Genomic DNA, 23,035 nt, shown 5'->3' on the forward strand with positions numbered 1-23,035 from the left:
TAAAGGAAGAAAATCACTGCAAGTCTGGTAAAAGTCCAGTCCAGTACTGGACATGGACAGTATTATTTTTCCCCTTTATAAGCACCAAACACATCAGCAGATTTACTGGTGTCTATATTCTTCTTTCCGACTTTCATGGTCTTATCTTGTTTACAGGCTGATGGCTGTCTCAATTAAACGCATCATTTTCTAAGTAATCCAATATAATTTATAAACCATAATTAAGTACAATAAGAGTTATCGTAGGATTCAGTGGTGTTGAATCAGGAGGGTTTGTAATCTATCTCTATTCTTTTATGGGTATTTTGCTGCTCACTGTAAACATCTCCTGTTCCTTCTCTTTACCATACCAATCTGTAACCCCTGTGGTTGTATATTAGTACAATGATGGTCCACCAAGATGGACCACCTGGCTGTAGCTCAGTCCACATGATATGAAGTCTTGCTGTATCCTGTGCTGCAATGTAGTCACTGAAAGAGTTAAATGAACATAACTCACATTCTTCCTTAGTTTACACAGGCACAGCTCCCAGCATCTACATATACTGGGCACTAAGTTTACTTTGGAATAAACCAATCAGGTTACACATTTGATACGTCTGAGATAGGTTTAATTGCAAAATATTTTTCTATAAAATCTGCCCCTGTAGCCATTGCTCCATCAGATGAAACCTCAGTGATCTCCTGCTGAGACTCGGGTAAGTCTGAGATATTCAATGCAGAATGCTCTGATTGCTCTATGTGTTTATAATTGTCCTTATTACAGTCCCAGCTTAACAGCCTAAAGCTGGGTACAGATCTATGTAATTATTGAACAGATCACACGATTCACAACCGTCTGTTCAGATGGTTCAAGGGTGTATACGCTCCCACGATCATGTTTTATCGCACAAAAACACATAACATCTGTTAATTTGGTTTTCTAAACTTTCTAAAAACCACGATCAGCGACAGGAAGATGTTGGGGAAATGTGGCAGTGTGTACACACTCATGACCAACAGTGCAGGCAGATCTCTGTAGTGTGTACACACTCATGACCAGCAGCGTAGGCAGATCTCTGTAGTGTGTACACACTCATGACCAGCAGCGTAGGCAGATCTCTGTAGTGTGTACACACTCATGACCAGCAGCGTAGGCAGATCTCTGTAGTGTGTACACACTCATGACCAGCAGCGTAGGCAGATCTCTGTAGTGTGTACACACTCATGACCAGCAGTGTAGGCAGATCTCTGTAGTGTGTACACACTCATGACCAGCAGCGTAGGCAGATCTCTTTAGTGTGTACACACTCATGACCAACAGTGCAGGCAGATCTCTAGTGTGTACACACTCATGACCAACAGTGCTGGCAGATCTCTGTAGAGTGTACACACTCATGACCAGCAGCGTAGGCAGATCTCTGTAGTGTGTACACACTCATGACCAACAGTGCAGGCAGATCTCTGTAGTGTGTACACACTCATGACCAACAGTGCAGGAAGATCTCTGTAGTGTGTACACACTCATGACCAACAGTGCAGGCAGATCTCTGTAGTGTGTACACACTCATGACCAGCAGCATAGGCAGATCTCTGTAGTGTGTACACACTCATGACCAGCAGTGTAGGCAGATCTCTGTAGAGTGTACACACTCATGACCAGCAGCATAGGCAGATCTCTGTAGTGTGTACACACTCATGACCAGCAGCGTAGGCAGATCTCTGTAGTGTGTACACACTCATGACCAGCAGCATAGGCAGATCTCTGTAGTGTGTACACACGCATGACCAACAGTGCAGGCAGATCTCTGTAGTGTGTACACACTCATGACCAGCAGTGTAGGCAGATCTCTGTAGTGTGTACACACTCATGACCAGCAGTGTAGGCAGATCTCTTTAGTGTGTACACACTCATGACCAACAGTGCAGGCAGATCTCTAGTGTGTACACACTCATGACCAACAGTGCAGGCAGATCTCTGTAGAGTGTACACACTCATGACCAGCAGCGTAGGCAGATCTCTGTAGTGTGTACACACTCATGACCAACAGTGCAGGCAGATCTCTGTAGTGTGTACACACTCATGACCAACAGTGCAGGAAGATCTCTGTAGTGTGTACACACTCATGACCAACAGTGCAGGCAGATCTCTGTAGTGTGTACACACTCATGACCAGCAGTGTAGGCAGATCTCTGTAGTGTGTACACACTCATGACCAGCAGCATAGGCAGATCTCTGTAGTGTGTACACACTCATGACCAGCAGTGTAGGCAGATCTCTGTAGTGTGTACACACTCATGACCAGCAGCATAGGCAGATCTCTGTAGTGTGTACACACTCATGACCAGCAGCGTAGGCAGATCTCTGTAGTGTGTACACACTCATGACCAGCAGCATAGGCAGATCTCTGTAGTGTGTACACACACATGACCAACAGTGCAGGCAGATCTCTGTAGTGTGTACACACTCATAACCAGCAGTGTAGGCAGATCTCTGTAGTGTGTACACACTCATGACCAGCAGCGTAGGCAGATCTCTGTAGTGTGTACACACTCATGACCAGCAGCGTAGGCAGATCACTGTAGTGTGTACACACTCATGACCAGCAGCGTAGGCAGATCACTGTAGTGTGTACACACTCATGACCAGCAGCGCAGGCAGATCTCTGTAGTGTGTACACACTCATGACCAGCAGCGTAGGCAGATCACTGTAGTGTGTACACACTCATGACCAGCAGCGTAGGCAGATCTCTGTAGTGTGTACACACTCATGACCAGCAGCGTAGGCAGATCACTGTAGTGTGTACACACTCATGACCAGCAGCATAGGCAGATCTCTGTAGTGTGTACACACTCATGACCAGCAGCATAGGCAGATCTCTGTAGTGTGTACACACTCATGACCAGCAGCATAGGCAGATCTCTAGTGTGTACACACTCATGACCAGCAGCGTAGGCAGATCTCTGTAGTGTGTACACACTCATGACCAGCAGCGTAGGCAGATCACTGTAGTGTGTACACACTCATGACCAGCAGCGTAGGCAGATCTCTGTAGAGTGTACACACTCATGACCAGCAGCGTAGGCAGATCTCTGTAGTGTGTACACACTCATGACCAGCAGTGTAGGCAGATCACTGTAGTGTGTACACACTCATGACCAGCAGCGTAGGCAGATCACTGTAGTGTGTACACACTCATGACCAGCAGCGTAGGCAGATCTCTGTAATGTGTACACACTCATGACCAGCAGCCTAGGCAGATCTCTTTAGTGTGTATACACTCATGACCAGCAGCATAGGCAGATCTCTGTAGTGTGTACACACTCATGACCAGCAGCGTAGGCAGATCTCTGTAGTGTGTACACACTCATGACCAGCAGTGCAGGCAGATCTCTGTAGTGTGTACACACTCATGACCAGCAGCGTAGGCAGATCACTGTAGTGTATACACACTCATGACCAGCAGCCTAGGCAGATCTCTGTAGAGTGTACACACTCATGACCAGCAGCATAGGCAGATCTCTGTAGTGTGTACACACTCATGACCAGCAGCGTAGGCAGATCATTGTAGTGTATACACACGCATGACCAGCAGCGTAGGCAGATCACTGTAGTGTGTACACACTCATGACCAGCAGCGTAGGCAGATCTCTGTAGTGTGTACACACTCATGACCAGCAGCGTAGGCAGATCACTGTAGTGTGTACACACTCATGACCAGCAGCGTAGGCAGATCTCTGTAGTGTGTACACACTCATGACCAGTAGCGTAGGCAGATCTCTGTAGTGTGTACACACTCATGACCAGCAGCGTAGGCAGATCTCTGTAGTGTGTACACACTCATGACCAGCAGTGTAGGCAGATCTCTGTAGTGTGTACACACTCATGACCAGCAGCGTAGGCAGATCATTGTAGTGTATACACACGCATGACCAGCAGCGTAGGCAGATCACTGTAGTGTGTACACACTCATGACCAGCAGCGTAGGCAGATCTCTGTAGTGTGTACACACTCATGACCTGCAGCATAGGCAGATCTCTGTAGTGTGTACACACTCATGACCAGCAGCCTAGGCAGATCTCTGTAGTGTGTACACACTCATGACCAGCAGCCTAGGCAGATCTCTGTAGTGTGTACACACTCATGACCAGCAGCCTAGGCAGATCTCTGTAGTGTGTACACACTCATGACCAGCAGTGTAGGCAGATCACTGTAGTGTGTACACACTCATGACCAGCAGTGTAGGCAGATCTCTGTAGTGTGTACACACTCATGACCAGCAGCCTACGCAGATCTCTGTAGTGTGTACACACTCATGACCAGCAGCCTAGGCAGATCTCTGTAGTGTGTACACACTCATGACCAGCAGTGTAGGCAGATCTCTGTAGTGTGTACACACTCATGACCAGCAGCGTAGGCAGATCTCTGTAGTGTGTACACACTCATGACCAGCAGCCTAGGCAGATCTCTGTAGTGTGTACACACTCATGACCAGCAGCGTAGGCAGATCTCTGTAGTGTGTACACACTCATGACCAGCAGCGTAGGCAGATCCTTGTAGAGTGTACACACTCATGACCTGCAGCGTAGGCAGATCTCTGTAGTGTGTACACACTCATGACCAGCAGCCTAGGCAGATCTCTGTAGTGTGTACACACTCATGACCAGCAGCCTAGGCAGATCTCTGTAGTGTGTACACACTCATGACCAGCAGCGTAGGCAGATCTCTGTAGTGTGTACACACTCATGACCAGCAGCGTAGGCAGATCTCTGTAGTGTGTACACACTCATGACCAGCAGCGTAGGCAGATCTCTGTAGTGTGTACACACTCATGACCAGCAGCCTAGGCAGATCTCTGTAGTGTGCAGAGTCTCGATCTTTTCTGCAGATGGTTATGAGTTATGAAGATCACAGATCTAAAGGTAAATCTTGTAGATGTGTATGCATGAATCAGCAGGTTTATCCGAGGTTTCACTTGTGAAATCATTACATAAATTGCATCTGAACTAAGATTACATTGGTGTGTACCCAGCTATAGACAATGTACAATTCGGATGTTAGTAATCTGACTTCAGCAACCTGTCTCCTTAATCTGTCCCAGTATTTGATCTCTGCAATCTTAACAATCGATCTCACTAATCTGTACCTGTATCCGATAGTATTAATCTATCTCAGCAATCTGTCATAAATTTATCTTCAACAGTCTCTTGATCTCATCATCTTATATTATCAGCCAACAGCACCTGACGATTCTACTTAATGTGATGAATCTTCCCTTGTCTCATAAATCCATAATATCTTATCCACCATTATTTCTCTAATATGTTATATTCTTCTATAGTATTACATATTTTCTTCCCTTTATTCATATCATTGTGTTTCTCTGTACATCCCGCACGTTGCCTCCTGTGATCGTTGTATTCAGTTCCACCTCCCGCAGTAATGATGTGGAAGTTGCTGTATTTGGTTGTCTTCGTTGGGATTCTCCTTCCATCGTCCATCAGTTTTCCCACCCCCAGTGGCTCAGATACTGGGGTAGAAAGTGAGTATTTTATCTATAATGCAGTCTCCCACTACATATTCTCTACATTTGTATTAGACTCCATACAATATGCATTTGTAGCTTATAATATAATATTACAGTACAGAAATCTACATAATACTGTATACAGGGTTGTTCTATGTGTGTGTGTTACATGTAATGCCAATTTTATGTATGTACATTTAGATTATCCAGGGACTCTATCATAGCGACATATGGAACACAACTTGTGAGGTTTCCACCCTAAAACATCTGCAGCATGGATCCCGTTGTCCCACTTTTTCTTAGAGCTGTCCCATTTTTTCCACCTGAAATCACATATTGCTTATTTTCCCCTCTGCTCACGCAGGGTCTGATTCATGTCTGGTTGTTAGTCCGTTTGCTGTATCTTGTGTGAGCTTGCTCTGCGTATGCTCCGAATTGGACCTTTATTACATGCAATTGATGTCTGATACAAGTGACATTTACAACTGCCTGCGTCTTGAGAGGGAGAGTGGGGTAAGGAAGGGTGGAGTATAGTTGGCTGTGTACGGTATGGGTGTGCCAAGGGTGTGCGGAGAGTGTGCCAAGGGTGAGTATGATTGCCACAGCATTGTCCTTGTTTTAAAACTACACATATGCATGCCACCAGCTAGACATTGTATGTACAGTATGCAGGAAAGGCATCTTTCTTTATTTAATGTTAAAGAAAAAATTAACCAATTTTCTTTAGTGATTATACTGCTAAAAGTTGTTAATTTAATTTAATTTACCATATAACATATTATTAAGTTTGTACAAACATGAATCAGGCCCATAACCCTCCTGATGATGGGCAGCACGGTGGCTCAGTGGTTAGCACTTCTGCCTCACAGCGCTGGGGTCCTGAGTTCAATTCCCGACCATGGCCTTATCTGTGTGGAGTCTGTATGTTCTCCCCGTGTTGTGTGGGTTTCCTCCGGGTGCTCCGGTTTCCTCCCACACTCCAAAAACATACTGGTAGGTTAATTGGCTGCTATCAAAAATTGACCCTAGCCTCTCTTTCTCTCTCGGTCTGTGTGTGTGTATGTTAGGGAATTTAGACTGTAAGCCCCAAAGGGACTGATGTGAGTGAGTTCTCTGTACAGCGCTGTGGAATTAGTGGCGCTATATAAATGGTGATGGTGATGATGATATACAGCTAGTTTAAAAGCTCCTGCTTTCTGGGTAGTTCACCATTTCCAGGACAATCTGCCCCCCCAATTTTACTCTGACCAGCACCAGGCTGGCAGCACTGTCAATACCCAAACAGCTTAACCAATCCTAGTGCTGCCAGCCTAGGCTGGTACTAACAAAATCAGTGGACTAAAAAGCATGGGGTCCCTCTGATTTTACTATAAACAGCACTAGGCTTTGTCTGCAAGGAAACCTGCAGAGTGGGGTTACCCTGTCATAATGCCAAACCAGCCCCAAGTGGGTCAACATGTGACTGGATTCACAAGGGAGATTGGGTCCACAAAATATAATGCGGATCATCCCAGCATGCCCTGGCTGCCATGGCATGCTGGCACTTGTGGAACCACAAGTGCCAGCATGCCCTGTCACCCAAGGTCCAATGGGACATGTACTGCACCAAAGGCAAATCTAAAGAAAAAGCAGACAGCAGTGTAAATATTACTTTAATTGAATTAATACCACCCTGAAATATCCCTCATTCACCCTATTTATTGCAGAACTATATCCAGGGTCTTCATCTGTAATGAATCCATAGAGCTGTGGCTTGGGAAAACACAACAATCTCTTAGACAATGCTGTACCAGCTCTGAAGAGCTCCCGTCGCATTTGCAGTTTTTTCTAATAATGCTCCATTTAATTAAAAATATTTTGGTATCCACATATATATTAATTTGCTTTGCTGGGGGATAAAACACAAAAATCATTACTAGGTCTTAGCTTATTCCAAACATACATATATCTTTAAATGACACAAAGTTATTGCCACATTTTAGAAATAGTTAGAAACAATTAGATTTCAAGCCAGTGAATCTCTCTGGTGAGTAGCATTTGCCTGCAATATAAAAATCACTCATTAAACAAGCCTGAATAGAGAAAATGACTAATTATCCTGATTTGTGTCACTGAGTGTATTGCATTGAGTATGGAGAAAAGAAAGAAAGCCAGAGAGTTGTCTGAGGAGGTCAGACAGGAGATTGTAGCCAAACGTCACGACACCAGGATGCCCAGAGTCTTTTTCCTATGGCCTACTGGTTGGGAGTATGACCGAAGGTGATCGGCAATGACACCATCAGATCAGCGTTTACAGAGATACCTTCAGCCAAATCCAGTACCGTGGAAGTCTGAAAACATCCTACACCAGTGGTTCCCAAACTTTCTCAGCTCGAGGCACCCTTAGGGTCACCATAATCTTTCCAAGGCACCCCTAAGCAAAAATAATTACCGGGTAGTCCTGTTTTTTAAGTAGTTGGGTCAAAATGACGTAAGATGTATTTAGACCCCTTCACCATAACATTGTGTCCCTTTATCATATCACTGCACCCCTTCACCATATCACTCTGTATCCCCTTCGCCATCTCACACTGTTTCCCCCTCTTCATCAGCTCACACCCTGTGTTCCCCTTTTCGCCATCTCACACTCTGTGTTCCTCTTCATCAGCTCACAATCTGTCCCCCCTTCAGCATCTCTCTCTGTCCCCCTCCTTCAGCCTGTCTCTCTGTCCCCCTCCTTCAGCCTGTCTCTCTGTGTCCCCCTTCAGCCTGTCTCTCTGTCCCCCTCCTTCAGCCTGTCTCTCTGTGCCCCCCTTCAGCCTGTCTCTCTGTGCCCCCCTTCAGCCTGTCTCTCTGTGTCCCCCCTTCAGCGTCTCTCTGTCCCCCTTCAGTGTCTCTGTCCCCCTTCAGTGTCTCTCTGTCCCCCTTCAGTGTCTCTCTCTGTGCCCCTTCAGTGTCTCTCTCTGTCCCCCTTCAGCGTCTCTCTCTGTGTCCCCCTTCAGTGTCTCTCTCTGTCCCCCTTCAGTGTCTCTCTCTGTCCCCCTTCAGCGTCTCTCTCTGTGTCCCCTTCAGTGTCTCAGTGTCTCTCTCTGTGTCCCCCTTCAGTGTCTCTCTCTGCGCCCCTTCAGTGTCTCTCTCTGCGCCCCTTCAGTGTCTCTCTCTGTCCCCCTTCAGTGTCTCTCTCTGTCCCCCTTCAGCGTCTCTCTCTGTGTCCCCCTTCAGTGTCTCTCTCTGTCCCCCTTCAGTGTCTCTCTCTGTTCCCCTTCAGTGTCTCTCTCTGTCCCCCTTCAGTGTCTCTCTCTGTCCCCCTTCAGTGTCTCTCTGTGGCCCCCTTCAGTGTCTCTCTCTGTCCCCCTTCAGCGTCTCTCTCTGTGTCCCCCTTCAGTGTCTCTCTCTGTCCCCCTTCAGTGTCTCTCTCTGTTCCCCTTCAGTGTCTCTCTCTGTCCCCCTTCAGTGTCTCTCTCTGTTCCCCTTCAGTGTCTCTCTCTGTCCCCCTTCAGTGTCTCTCTCTGTCCCCCTTCAGTGTCTCTCTGTGTCCCCCTTCAGTGTCTCTCTCTGCGCCCCTTCAGTGTCTCTCTCTGCGCCCCTTCAGTGTCTCTCTCTGTCCCCCTTCAGTGTCTCTCTCTGTCCCCCTTCAGCGTCTCTCTCTGTGTCCCCCTTCAGTGTCTCTCTCTGTCCCCCTTCAGTGTCTCTCTCTGTTCCCCTTCAGTGTCTCTCTCTGTCCCCCTTCAGTGTCTCTCTCTGTGTCCCCCTTCAGTGTCTCTCTCTGTCCCCCTTCAGTGTCTCTCTCTGTTCCCCTTCAGTGTCTCTCTCTGTCCCCCTTCAGTGTCTCTCTCTGTCCCCCTTCAGTGTCTCTCTCTGTCCCCCTTCAGTGTCTCTCTCTGTCCCCCTTCAGTGTCTCTCTGTGGCCCCCTTCACTCTCCTTTACTTACCTTCTTTCCTGACGTCCTCTCTGCTGCTGCTCGTCACTGAGGCTGACGGTCGTGATGAGGTCACGCCCGGCAGTCAGTGAGGTGGAGGATCCAGCGCTGGATGATGGGTAAGGTTTTTTTGTTTTTCTTTTCAGTTTTTTTCGTTTTTTTCTTTTTTTACTATGGCGATCGCGGCACCCCTGTGATAGTTTGGGAACCGCCGTCCTACACCCTGGAAAATATCCAGATGAACAAACACAGGTTTATTGAAGAGAAGCAGCATCAATAGAAGAAATAGCACTTTTAAACAATTGTACACTCAGTCATACTGCGGGGTTGTGTCAAGACAAACACTGGACACGGGCACACATGAGTAAGGTGTAAGGCCATTGTCAGGGTGAGGGTCTAAATAAAATATTAAACTGATAAATAAGAATGTACATGATTTCCCCTTAGATAAATGTGTTTGAAAACATTTGGTTACTCAGCCCAGGTAATTGGGCAATAAAGTTAAGCTCAGGAAACTCATTTAACCTATGCAGATCACAGCCACGCATTCCCTCTGATCATTCATGTAATTTCCTATTTAGGGTAGACTGTCTAATTAAGGCATTGTAATAACAAAGTAGCCCACTAGGTGTAACCGGATGGACCTCCTATGCCTCCTGTCTGTTGTGTTGCTGGGGACCAGCTGGGGTTGTCTCGCCACCGTCACATTTCTTTCTCCCAAATGCGCCCTCTAACCGCAGTAGGAGGGGCTTTAGCTGTTGCCACCACTAGACTCCTTAGTGGCTCCAAGAACTGTGTCCTTCTGGATTACTGTCGCAGCTAGTGTATCCTGTCACTGGTACCCCTGACCTCTTCCTTCAGATCAGGGTTGCTGTGGATGGTTCCCCCTGGCCTATCACACTGATCAGAGCTGCAGGTAGTGGGCAGAGCGTTGCTACTGGGAGCTGAGTCCCAACCTCAAAACAGCTGGATAATGGATTAGATTGGTCTAAACTGTGGTCACAGGAATTACAGCAGGTAAGTAGTCGTCAAAGCAGGTTCATAAAGCAGCGATGTTTATTAGCTCAGGAAGTCCTAAAAAGGACAGTTACATACTTACTAGTTGAGGTACTAGTGATATCCAGAATGTACAGATGGTATAAAAATACATGGTCAAACAGTCCTCCTTTTATACAGATTTACACAGATACCCTGGCAGGAGGCAATCCAGCCTTCTGCCCCTCTAACCAATTCAGGTGCTTCATGCAGCCTGCACATAAAGCAGCCTAAAGGAATTTAACACCTTATTACATTGCTGCTAGCGGCACCACTACGTCTGTGATTTTCTATTGAATGTTTACCATCAGGATATAACATTTCTCTAATCTTGTTTTGAGCGCATTTTAACTTGCAGTATTCATATTCACCTGTGACCACTTGCACAGGGAGTCTACCAGTAAGAGTATAATTACCTCCTCCTATCTTTTAAGCTCAACAGAAGTTTGGTCACTGAGTGATGAAAAGGTCTAATTAACATGAGATTACCTGTCTCCAGACAGTTGCAAAACCCAAATATTTCATACTGTCTCAGAAATCCATACATTATCATACAAAACACATACCAATATAAAATAAAACTCCATTTGCAATGATAGACAGTGGGCGTTGATCCACATCAATTACCACTAACAAGTGGAACAGGTTGACAGAACACAACTGAAAAAGCCATTTTGCACTAAAGAAAAAAAAAAAAGAGTACAGAATTTGAGCATAATTTCACCTGTATTCACATCCATGTGGATCTTGAGATGCTTTTCGATTTGAATCTGTGTGTTAGTAAACTCTTCCTAAATGGTACTTGTCACACGTTTACAGACACAACAAAGTGCGGGATACACATGTGCAATAAAAAGTCATCAGAACTCAAGCAAAAAAAAAAAATTAATAAAATAAATACCTCATAATACTATAAACAGTGGGATGTTGTTAATGCATACTGTACATACACAATGCATGTGTGTGTTCTCTTGCTTGCATGTACATGTTCTGTGCTAGCTAGGGGCACACATACGTGTAGTTTTAATACAACACAGGAGTAACCCAGACAGATAACACTAGCTCGGTTTAGGACATCTTTACATGTGATACCCATATATAGCGCTAACATTTCTCTATACCAAATGTTTTAACAAAGAGATAAATATTACATAGCTTAGCACTAAATTTACCCCCAGCCCTTGTCCTTCTCTTCACAGGTGCAGATACGCCTCTGTCTAACGGGTACATGGTTGAGAAGACATTCAGTCTATTTCCTATGGTATGTAGTTACATCTTGTCTATATTCAAATGTTATCATTCTACTCTACCCTACAGCAAAACCATTTCTTACCATTGAGATTTCATCCCAATACATCCAACTATGGAGTGCAAACCAATCTGTGTGACTATAGTGAGTGACAGCCTAAAGGTAAATGTTACACTTTAATAAAAGTATGGCAAGTATAACGTAATCACAACGACGCCACTAAGACAATACATAAGTTAATGAAACGACATTACACATGAGTTTATATTTCTTTTTGAAATACAACACACCCTCCTTCAGCAGTAACTTTATTATTAACGTTCTTGATTAGAAAGACGCTGCACATAGCACTCTTATACCTCATAATAAAATGAAAACACTGGGAGGTACAGAAGCAGCTTTTAGACTTTTTTTAGACCCCATCAGGCGGTATTCTGAAGATGTGGGAGGGACTTCCGCTGTGTGTATGAAGGGGGAACTAACGCGGTACAGTGGAAGGTCAGCGTAACACTGAATTATGTGTTTTATCTTCAGAAATAAAAATGTCAGTTTGGGGCATTAGTGATCCTGTAAGAGCAATTTTCTTATTTATGTCACTTTTACCCTACATAAGACAAAAATATATATTTATCCTAATACATCACCGAAATAATTTGTTTTTATTTACTCAGATATTATTATTATTATTATTAATATTTATTTATAAGGCGCTACAAGGCATCCGCAGCGCCGTACAGAGACAAACAAAATCACAATACAATGGGAGACAGCACAGTACAGTAAACACAGCAACTCAGTACGCTCAATGCACAGCTAGAGAGGGCAGGGAAGGGGGAGGGAGGATCCGAAAACGACGGGGCCCAAGAAGGGGGGCGCGGAAGACAGGGGAGGAGGGAGCGAAAGTGGACGTGGGGTGGAGGACCTTTGAGGAGGAGGGCTAAGTAGCTGGAGAGCAGAGTTAGAAGTGGTGGAAACAGGAGGAGAGATGGCCCTGCTCAGAGGAGCCTACAATCTAAGGGATAGACAGCGAAGAAATTATTTATTCTCCCTGCAAATAAAAAATGCTTAAAACAGAAATGTGTAAGAACGGGTCAATGAACTAGTTAACTTTGACTTTTAATTTTTTTGTTTCAGATGAAAGAGTTCTTAGGAGCCTGGGAGTTAAAAGTTTCCACTTCTCTGTGGGGCAAATAACGGTAAAATATTTTTACATAGGGCATACAGGGTCTGATTGAACATCGGATGTAAGTCATACTTGCCAGCTTTTTGTTAAACCCATCCGGGAGTTCCCAGAGAGGGTATGGGTGGCAGGGGCGGGGCTTGACAAATCACATAAGTTAGGCTACGCCCCATGACACAATGAAGCAAATGCCTCATTTTACAGTGGGGGCGGGGCCAAAATGACGGGATTCTTTGAGAATCGCGCCATTGCAGCCCTAATTCTGCCCAGTTCACTAGGAAGTGGGCAGATTCGGGAGGATGCCCTACTCTCCCCGGAGCCAGGAAGACCTACCCTGGAAATCGAGAGTCTCCCGGGAATTCCGGGGGAGTTATGGGCAAGTATGATGTAAGTCCATTTAGCATCTTGTTTGAAATAGCTCTATACAGGTGTCAGAAGGGGATATACTCCAATGAGCGCAATTACATTCACTGCTTGTCCAACTGCAAATGACACTTTTGACTGCCTATGACTTGAAGGGCAGAACAGTGGAGGGATGGGAGGGATGGACACAGGCAATGTACAACAAGGGTGCGCCAATGCGGATGAGGCTGACTCAAGCCCGGGGTTTTTTTATAAGTATGTGTTTGCAACTTTATTGTTTGCACCAGCTGCAGTGCAAGTGTAGGGGCCGACTGAAAGTGATAACTGGTATGATATCATCTTTGTATTAAAAACTACAGGTATACAGCTTAATTCTTGATGTACTTTTACCTCCCGGCGGTAGACATGAGAGGGAGTGGAAGAGGGATCTGGGCTCCCCCCCCCACCCCCCGGAGGAGGACTATTGGGAGATCATAAGGGTACAGGTTGCCACCAGCTCTATCTCCACTTTGGTTTAGGAGAACGCATATAAAATACTCTATCGGTGGTATTACACCCCTGACAAACTTATTAAAATGTTCCGCTCTAGTTCTCCGTTATGTTGGCGGGGTTGTGACCAGATGGGATCCTCTTTACATATCTGGTGGACCTGTCCTAAGATCTCCTCCTTTTGGGACCGAGTCATGGTTCTCCTCTCCTCCCTCCTCCCACGTCCCGTTCGGAAAGACCCATGGTCTTTTCTTCTCTGTTTTCCCCTGATTGATAATAACAGACAGTCTGCGAAATTGGCTTCCCATATCCTTGCTGCTGCGCGATGCCTAGTTGCTAAGTCATGGAAACAAGCTGAGCCCCCCACTATGGCGGTCTTACTCCTATATTTGTTTTATTGCCCAGATGGAACAGATTACATAACATCTACTCGATAAGGATGAAAAATTCCACCAGATTTGGACCCCTTGGCTTTACTTATAACCCCTTAACTTCTACACCAGCTCCTTCCTGTTGAGGGAACTCCCTTTGTTCCTTATTAGCGATCGGCTCATGGGTGGTCTGATTTTTTAAGTTGCTCCGCTTTCCCGAGTGTTTGGGTAGTATTTTCTTCTGCACTTCATTTTTTCTTTTTTTTTCTTTCGGTGACGACCAATGTCCCCTGGTTACTCAAATGTTTGGATGGTTCTCCCTGGCCTATCACCTATCACACTGGTCAGAGCACCAGGGTAGCGGTGAGAGCATTGTTATTAGATGTTGAGTCCTAACCTCTGAACAGCCGGATAACGGATTAGAGTGGTCTAATCTGCAGGTTCCAGGAATTACAGAAGGTAGGTAGGCGTCAAAAGCGGGATCGTGAAGCAGTGATGTTTATTAGCTGAAGAAGTCCTTATAAGGACAATTACACACTAGTTAGTGTGACTAGTGCTCTCCAGAAGCTTATATGGTATAATACAAAACATGGTCAAACAGGGCTCTTTTTATACAGTTTCTGACACATATTGCCAGGGGATAACCCCATCCCCCTGAGCCTAGCTGGCACCACAAAGTCTGAGATATTACAGCCAATATTTTCCCTCATGATGTAATATTTTTTAGACTTGGAGATAAGACGATTAAATTGAAAAAAAATTACATCAATTTGTGATTTTCCAAATCACTCGCTGTTCCATTATTCAGGCAGCTTTAAAGACACAGAATGAAAAAGCTACACAGGATAGAAAGGTAATGACCCCCTGAAGTGCATTCAGACTAAACGAAACTCCGAGATGAAAATACTTCATTTTCATGGGAGTTCCTTCCTTACAAATACAAGCTTCCTCCAGCATGGCATATTACCTCATAAATCAATACATGAACAATTTGAAAATAAATACATCTACACTCCAAGCGCCAGGACTTAGTCCTTTTCCTGCACTGCGTGCCAATTGCTAACTGACGCCACAGTGCCCATGAATTAAATATTTACATTTAAAAGAGAAAATATACCATTTAATACATCTTTAATCCTTTAGTGCTAAGGTTTAACCCATTCGGCCATCAACATAAGGTATTAACCCATTCGATCCTGCAGCAGTCATCTCTATAAAGCTCTCCACCAATTGTAGTCAGTCCCTCCTAGAGGAGGTCATGTGACTTGTTTCCCAATGCAACCCTATGCTGGTATCTCCCACATCTGCTTAGATTAGATATAGAAATACAATACTTCTTGTTGAATCCTTTGTATTGCACAGTTGTGGGAGACAGGGCCTTTGTTTGAGAGCATTATGTGATTGGATGGACACAGCGTTTACATAATCACGTTTCATGAAATCCGGCACAGAAGAACCCGAAAAAATTCTAACATTGAAACAGTCTGTAACATTAAAACATTAGTGAAAATTAATCTATTATATTAGATGCTCTGACCAAATTGAAAAATTTTCCAGCGTTGGGGTTATGAGTTCCCGACCATGGCCTTACCTGTGAGGAGTTTGTATGTTCTCCCCGTGTTTGCGTGGGTTTCCTCCGGGTGCTCTGATTTCCTACCACACTCCAAAAAGCATACTAGTAGGTTAATTGGCTGCTATCAACATTGACCGTAGTCTCTCTCTCTTTGTCTGTGTGTGTGTGTTAGGGAATTTAGATTGTAAGACCCAATGGGGCAGGGACAGATGTGAGTGAGTTCTCTGTACTCTCTGTATATAAATAAATGGGGATGGTTATGATATCTACACACAAGACAACTCTCCTATAGATTTCTTTCTGCAAGTTAAAACACCTAATATCGGTGAGTGTACCTCTCCTGGCAGTGATTCATGGGGCTATCTAACATCAGGATTATATGGGACTTTGATATATGGTCACTCTCGTCATCTGGTACTGATCACATGTTTTCAACTTTTCAGTCACATGGCCCCATCATCAAAGTGTGCTGACCTTCACGTACGTATAGACCTACATACCCACACTCACCAGCATACACACCTTTACTGGGTAAATTAATATAGCACATATTTTTCCATTATTAATGCAGATATGAAAGAAGAAAGATCCTGGATCACATGACCACCCTATTGATCAGAAGATGTCTACCGGAGCTTGCACTGGATTATGGGTAGCTGCAACTAAGTTTGGAACCAGTGTTCTCTGGACATAAAGATTTCCTGCTTATAATAAATCACACACACTGCATTAATTTTTTGCTTTGAGTTTATTTTTTGTTTACAATATGTGTGTCTGAAACTCTATAGAGTACATCAATATTACCTTTTTACTTATAAAAAGAGGAATTAACTAAATATATGGTTATTTAATTGACAAAGAACTCTGTTGTCTAGGTACAACGCAATATATCTGTAAAGTGACCCAAATCCCATTTCTATCCAACAGACCCATATTTCAGGAGATTAATGTACAATAGAAAGTCCATAGTCTGATGTCTACTATAGAATAAAGGACCCATAGCTTCGTGACTAATGAACAACACAAATCCTACTGACTGGTGGCTAGTATACATACAGACATCATTCCCTGGTGGCTAGTGTACAACAAAGCCAACAAGGTAGCAGTCTGGTTTCCTTTTCACTCTGCTATTGGTGGACACATAGTTTCACCAGACCCTTATGGATTCTTGCAGAAAGAAGAAGTCTAGTTAATCTTCACAGTTCTTCTGCAACTCTCCAATCTTCATTCAGTTCAGAACTGTAATCTTTAGCCAGTCCTGACACTTATTTCCTTCTTAATCATGAAACCTTCTTTCGTTGTATGAAAAAGGGTTCTCTTAAACTCATGGCATATGTGTGATAGCTTGCCTGGCTGACAGACAGCATCAGGTTTTGCTCGCAGCTCACCATGGCTTAAAAACTTCACAGATATTCCTTTAACTTGCCGGTATGGATAGAATCTCCCATTTAAACAATTTAATATATCAGCCACAGTCTTACTTTTCGTCAGTGAACGGCATCTTTAATTTAAATTCTATCAGAAAAGTGCTTCCATGTTGTTGAGATAATTAGTATGACAAGGTTCTCACGCGTTTCTCCACTTCTTACAATGTGGTTTCATCAGAGAGTGTAGATTTATTACAATTCTCCTTCCTTCAAAAGAAAATTTGATCCAATAGAATTCAACTGACAATTAAACACAGGTGGGTCATTACTGTCATCACTAAACTGAAAAACTCTAATTCCGTTACAAATGGTTGGTGGTCATAAGTTATATTCGTTCATAAAAAATCAATATCACTAAGCATATAAATATAGATATATAAATATAAAATCTTATGTGTCTGTTTAAAATGATCTTAGAAAACAATGTATGATTTTATACTTTACTCTCCTTAAACATCTCTATGTTTATTATGCAATTTCTAGAACATTAATCTATTTTGTCTACTACTTTAGTAACTTGTAGCAGTAGGCAAGTAAAAATATATTTAACACTTCATTTCATTATACAATTGTTAGTTACTTAAACATCATAAAAAGAAACAATTATATTATGCTTAGGTCACCCAGGTCTAAAAACTCTTCCATATCCTGTGATGTCAACCAAATTAGTTAAACCTTTTGGATTTGACCAAATTCTAATCTATTGTGCAGCATGGGCAAATCTAACTACAGACACCCTATAGGTTAATACATAGTATTCCTTAAAAAATATGTGGAAGTTTAAATAGTACTTGATCTATTTCACCTAAGGGATAAAATCTGTGAGATACTAACTAGTCTAACTCTTCTAAGATGAAAACTTCCCCAAACCTAATAAATCCCATTCAACTCAATGGACTCATCTAATCCTCTGGGGAACAAAGATCTAAGACAGTGTTGGCTAACCTGTGACACTCCATGTGTAGGGAAACTACAAGTCCCAGCATACCCTTCCAGCAATAAGCTGCTATATACTGGCAAAGCATGCTGGGACTTGTAGTTTCACAACACCTGGAGTGTCACAGGTTACCCAACACTGCTCTAAGGGAACAGATCCAGAAGCCCCCTCTGACTCTAGGATGTATTTGTTCTATTGCAGCCACCCTACAGTTACAATTACTATGGACGGTTACTGTTCTGTATATGTCCCGCAGTGACGGACTCCGGGAAAATGGCGGCGCCGGAAGTAATCGTCCTGCACTGCGGGGGATTCTGGGAGTTGTAGTCTGTGGCGGTGATAGAAGAAGATGGGGAGAATGTGTCCTGGTGAGATGATTCTGCAGAGAGAAGGAAACAGAGATACTGTCACTGTGTACTGCTGTATTTACCTACATGGACAGGTATATCCGTCTGACTGCAGCATCTATCCCTATAACCCCATGTATACATGTATAGTACTCCCCTGCTGTGTCTGTATCTCCTCCTCCTTTATGTATAGTACTCCCCTGCTGTGTCTGTATCTCCTCCTCCTTTATGTATAGTACTCCCCTGCTGTGTCTGTATCTCCTCCTCCTTTATGTATAGTACTCCACTGCTGTGTCTGTATCTCCTCCTCATTTATGTATAGTACTCCCCTGCTGTGTCTGTATCTCCTCCTCCTTTATGTATAGTACTCCCCTGCTGTGTCTGTATCTCCTCCTCCTTTATGTATAGTACTCCCCTGCTGTGTCTGTATCTCCTCCTCCTTTATGTATAGTACTCCACTGCTGTGTCTGTATCTCCTCCTCCTTTATGTATAGTACTCCCCCGCTGTGTCTGTATCTCCTCCTCCTTTATGTATAGTACTCCCCTGCTGTGTCTGTATCTCCTCCTCCTTTATGTATAGTACTCCCCTGCTGTGTCTGTATCTCCTCCTCCTTAATGTATAGTACTCCACTGCTGTGTCTGTATCTCCTCCTCCTTTATGTATAGTACTCCACTACTGTGTCTGTATCTCCTCCTCCTTTATGTATAGTACTCCCCTGCTGTGTCTGTATCTCCTCCTCCTTTATGTATAGTACTCCCCTGCTGTGTCTGTATCTCCTCCTCCTTTATGTATAGTACTCCCCTGCTGTGTCTGTATCTCCTCCTCCTTTATGTATAGTACTCCCCTGCTGTGTCTGTATCTCCTCCTCCTTTATGTATAGTACTCCCCTGCTGTGTCTGTATCTCCTCCTCCTTTATGTATAGTGCTCCCCTGCTGTGTCTGTATCTCCTCCTCCTTTATGTATAGTACTCTCCTGCTGTGTCTGTATCTCCTCCTCCTTTATGTATAGTACTCCCCTGCTGTGTCTGTATCTCCTCCTCCTTTATGTATAGTACTCCCCTGCTGTGTCTGTATCTCCTCCTCCTCCTCCTTTATGTATAGTACTCCCCTGCTGTGTCTGTATCTCCTCCTCCTTTATGTATAGTACTCCACTGCTGTGTCTGTATCTCCTCCTCCTTTATGTATAGTACTCCACTGCTGTGTCTGTATCTCCTCCTCCTTTATGTATAGTACTCCCCTGCTGTGTCTGTATCTCCTCCTCCTTTATGTATAGTACCCCCCTGCTGTGTCTGTATCTCCTCCTCCTTTATGTATAGTACTCCCCTGCTGTGTCTGTATCTCCTCCTCATTTATGTATAGTACTCCCCTGCTGTGTCTGTATCTCCTCCTCCTTTATGTATAGTACTCCCCTGCTGTGTCTGTGTCTCCTCCTTCTTTATGTATAGTACTCCACTACTGTGTCTGTATCTCCTCCTCCTTTATGTATAGTACTCCCCTGCTGTGTCTGTATCTCCTCCTCCTTTATGTATAGTATTCCCCTGCTGTGTCTGTATCTCCTCCTCCTTTATGTATAGTACTCTCCTGCTGTGTCTGTATCTCCTCCTCCTTTATGTATAGTACTCCCCTGCTGTGTCTGTATCTCCTCCTCCTTTATGTATAGTACTCCCCTGCTGTGTCTGTATCTCCTCCTCCTTTATGTATAGTACTCCCCTGCTGTGTCTGTATCTCCTTCTCCTTTATGTATAGTACTCCCCTGCTGTGTCTGTATCTCCTCCTCCTTTATGTATAGTATTCCCCTGCTGTGTCTGTATCTCCTCCTCCTTTATGTATAGTACTCCCTTGCTGTGTCTGTATCTCCTCCTCCTTTATGTATAGTACTCCACTGCTGTGTCTGTATCTCCTCCTCCTTTATGTATAGTACTCCACTGCTGTGTCTGTATCTCCTCCTCCTTTATGTATAGTACTCCCCTGCTGTGTCTGTATCTCCTCCTCCTTTATGTATAGTACTCCACTGCTGTGTCTGTATCTCCTCCTCCTTTATGTATAGTACTCTCCTGCTGTGTCTGTATCTCCTCCTCCTTTTTGTATAGTACTCCACTGCTGTGTCTGTATCTCCTCCTCATTTATGTATAGTACTCCACTGCTGTGTCTGTATCTCCTCCTCCTTAATGTATAGTACTCCACTGCTGTGTCTGTATCTCCTCCTCCTTTATGTATAGTACTCCACTACTGTGTCTGTATCTCCTCCTTCTTTATGTATAGTACTCCCCTGCTGTGTCTGTATCTCCTCCTCCTTTATGTATAGTACTCCCCTGCTGTGTCTGTATCTCCTCCTCCTTTATGTATAGTACTCCCCTGCTGTGTCTGTATCTCCTCCTCCTTTATGTATAGTACTCCCCTGCTGTGTCTGTATCTCCTCCTCCTTTATGTATAGTACTCCCCTGCTGTGTCTGTATCTCCTCCTCCTTTATGTATAGTGCTCCCCTGCTGTGTCTGTATCTCCTCCTCCTTTATGTATAGTGCTCCCCTGCTGTGTCTGTATCTCCTCCTCCTTTATGTATAGTGCTCTCCTGCTGTGTCTGTATCTCCTCCTCCTTTATGTATAGTACTCCCCTGCTGTGTCTGTATCTCCTCCTCCTTTATGTATAGTACTCCCCTGCTGTGTCTGTATCTCCTCCTCCTCCTCCTTTATGTATAGTACTCCCCTGCTGTGTCTGTATCTCCTCCTCCTTTATGTATAGTACTCCACTGCTGTGTCTGTATCTCCTCCTCCTTTATGTATAGTACTCCACTGCTGTGTCTGTATCTCCTCCTCCTTTATGTATAGTACTCCCCTGCTGTGTCTGTATCTCCTCCTCCTTTATGTATAGTACTCCCCTGCTGTGTCTGTATCTCCTCCTCCTTTATGTATAGTACTCTCCTGCTGTGTCTGTATCTCCTCCTCCTTTATGTATAGTACTCCACTGCTGTGTCTGTATCTCCTCCTCATTTATGTATAGTACTCCACTGCTGTGTCTGTATCTCCTCCTCCTTTATGTATAGTACTCCACTGCTGTGTCTGTATCTCCTCCTCCTTTATGTATAGTACTCCACTACTGTGTCTGTATCTCCTCCTCCTTTATGTATAGTACTCTCCTGCTGAGTCTGTATCTCCTCCTTTATGTATAGTACTCCCCTGCTGTGTCTGTATCTCCTCCTCCTTTATGTATAGTACTCCCCTGCTGTGTCTATATCTCCTCCTCCTTTATGTATAGTACTCCCCTGCTGTGTCTGTATCTCCTCCTCCTTTATGTATAGTACTCCTCCTCCTTTATGTATAGTACTCTCCTGCTGTGTCTGTATCTCCTCCTCCTTTATGTATAGTACTCCTCCTCCTTTATGTATAGTACTCTCCTGCTGTGTCTGTATCTCCTCCTCCTTTATGTATAGTACTCCTCTGCTGTGTCTGTATCTCCTCCTCCTTTATGTATAGTACTCCTCCTCCTTTATGTATAGTACTCCCCTGCTGTGTCTGTATCTCCTCCTCCTCCTTTATGTATAGTACTCCCCTGCTGTGTCTGTATCTCCTCCTCCTTTATGTATAGTACTCCCCTGCTGTGTCTGTATCTCCTCCTCCTTTATGTATAGTACTCCCCTGCTGTGTCTGTATCTCCTCCTCCTTTATGTATAGTACTCCCCTGCTGTGTCTGTATCTCCTCCTCCTTTATGTATAGTACTCCACTGCTGTGTCTGTATCTCCTCCTCCTTTATGTATAGTACTCCCCTGCTGTGTCTGTATCTCCTCCTCCTTTATGTATAGTACTCCCCTGCTGTGTCTGTATCTCCTCCTCCTTTATGTATAGTACTCCCCTGCTGTGTCTGTATCTCCTCCTCCTTTATGTATAGTACTCCCCTGCTGTGTCTGTATCTCCTCCTCCTTTATGTATAGTACTCCCCTGCTGTGTCTCCTCCTTCTTTATGTATAGTACTCCACTGCTGTGTCTGTATCTCCTCCTCCTTTATGTATAGTACTCTCCTGCTGTGTCTGTATCTCCTCCTCCTTTATGTATAGTACTTTTCTGCTGTGTCTCCTCCTCCTTTATGTATAGTACTCCCCTGCTGTGTCTGTATCTCCTCCTCCTTTATGTATAGTACTCCACTGCTGTGTCTGTATCTCCTCCTCCTTTATGTATAGTACTCCACTGCTGTTTCTGTATCTCTTTTTCCTTTATGTATAGTACTCTCCTGCTGTGTCTGTATCTCCTCCTCCTTTATGTATAGTACTCCCCTGCTGTGTCTGTATCTCCTCCTCCTTTATGTATAGTACTCCACTGCTGTGTCTGTGTCTCCTCCTCATTTATGTATAGTACTCTCCTGCTGTGTCTGTATCTCCTCATTTATGTATAGTACTCTCCTGCTGTGTCTGTATCTCCTCCTTTATGTATAGTACTCTCCTGCTGTGTCTGTATCTCCTCCTCCTTTATGTATAGTACTCCCCTGCTGTGTCTGTATCTCCTCCTCCTTTATGTATAGTACTCCCCTGCTGTGTCTGTATCTCCTCCTCCTTTATGTATAGTACTCCCCTGCTGTGTCTGTATCTCCTCCTCCTTTATGTATAGTACTCCACTGCTGTGTCTGTATCTCCTCCTCCTTTATGTATAGTACTCCCCTGCTTTG

At 44.2% G+C, this 23,035-nt stretch overlaps 1 protein-coding gene and 1 long non-coding RNA gene across 2 annotated transcripts in view; both read left to right on the forward strand.

Moving 5' to 3' along the window:
* Positions 1-624: 624 nt before the first annotated feature.
* On the forward strand, positions 625-16,400 carry LOC142160591 (uncharacterized). The gene is made up of 6 exons (XR_012693278.1): positions 625-698; positions 5,407-5,523; positions 11,642-11,703; positions 12,826-12,887; positions 16,111-16,147; positions 16,239-16,400. It is a non-coding gene; the product is annotated as an uncharacterized LOC142160591 (long non-coding RNA).
* A 1,825-nt stretch (positions 16,401-18,225) lies between these two features.
* The window catches only part of LOC142160080 (uncharacterized), a 205,309-nt gene continuing 200,499 nt past the window's right edge, over positions 18,226-23,035 (forward strand). Inside the window, exon 1 of the mRNA XM_075214996.1 lies at positions 18,226-18,473. The gene's annotated coding sequence lies outside the window, so the exon portion shown is untranslated. The remainder of the gene's footprint in view (positions 18,474-23,035) is intronic.

This window comes from Mixophyes fleayi, chromosome 6, assembly GCF_038048845.1.
Source record: "Mixophyes fleayi isolate aMixFle1 chromosome 6, aMixFle1.hap1, whole genome shotgun sequence".
Classification (NCBI taxonomy): domain Eukaryota; kingdom Metazoa; phylum Chordata; class Amphibia; order Anura; family Limnodynastidae; genus Mixophyes; species Mixophyes fleayi.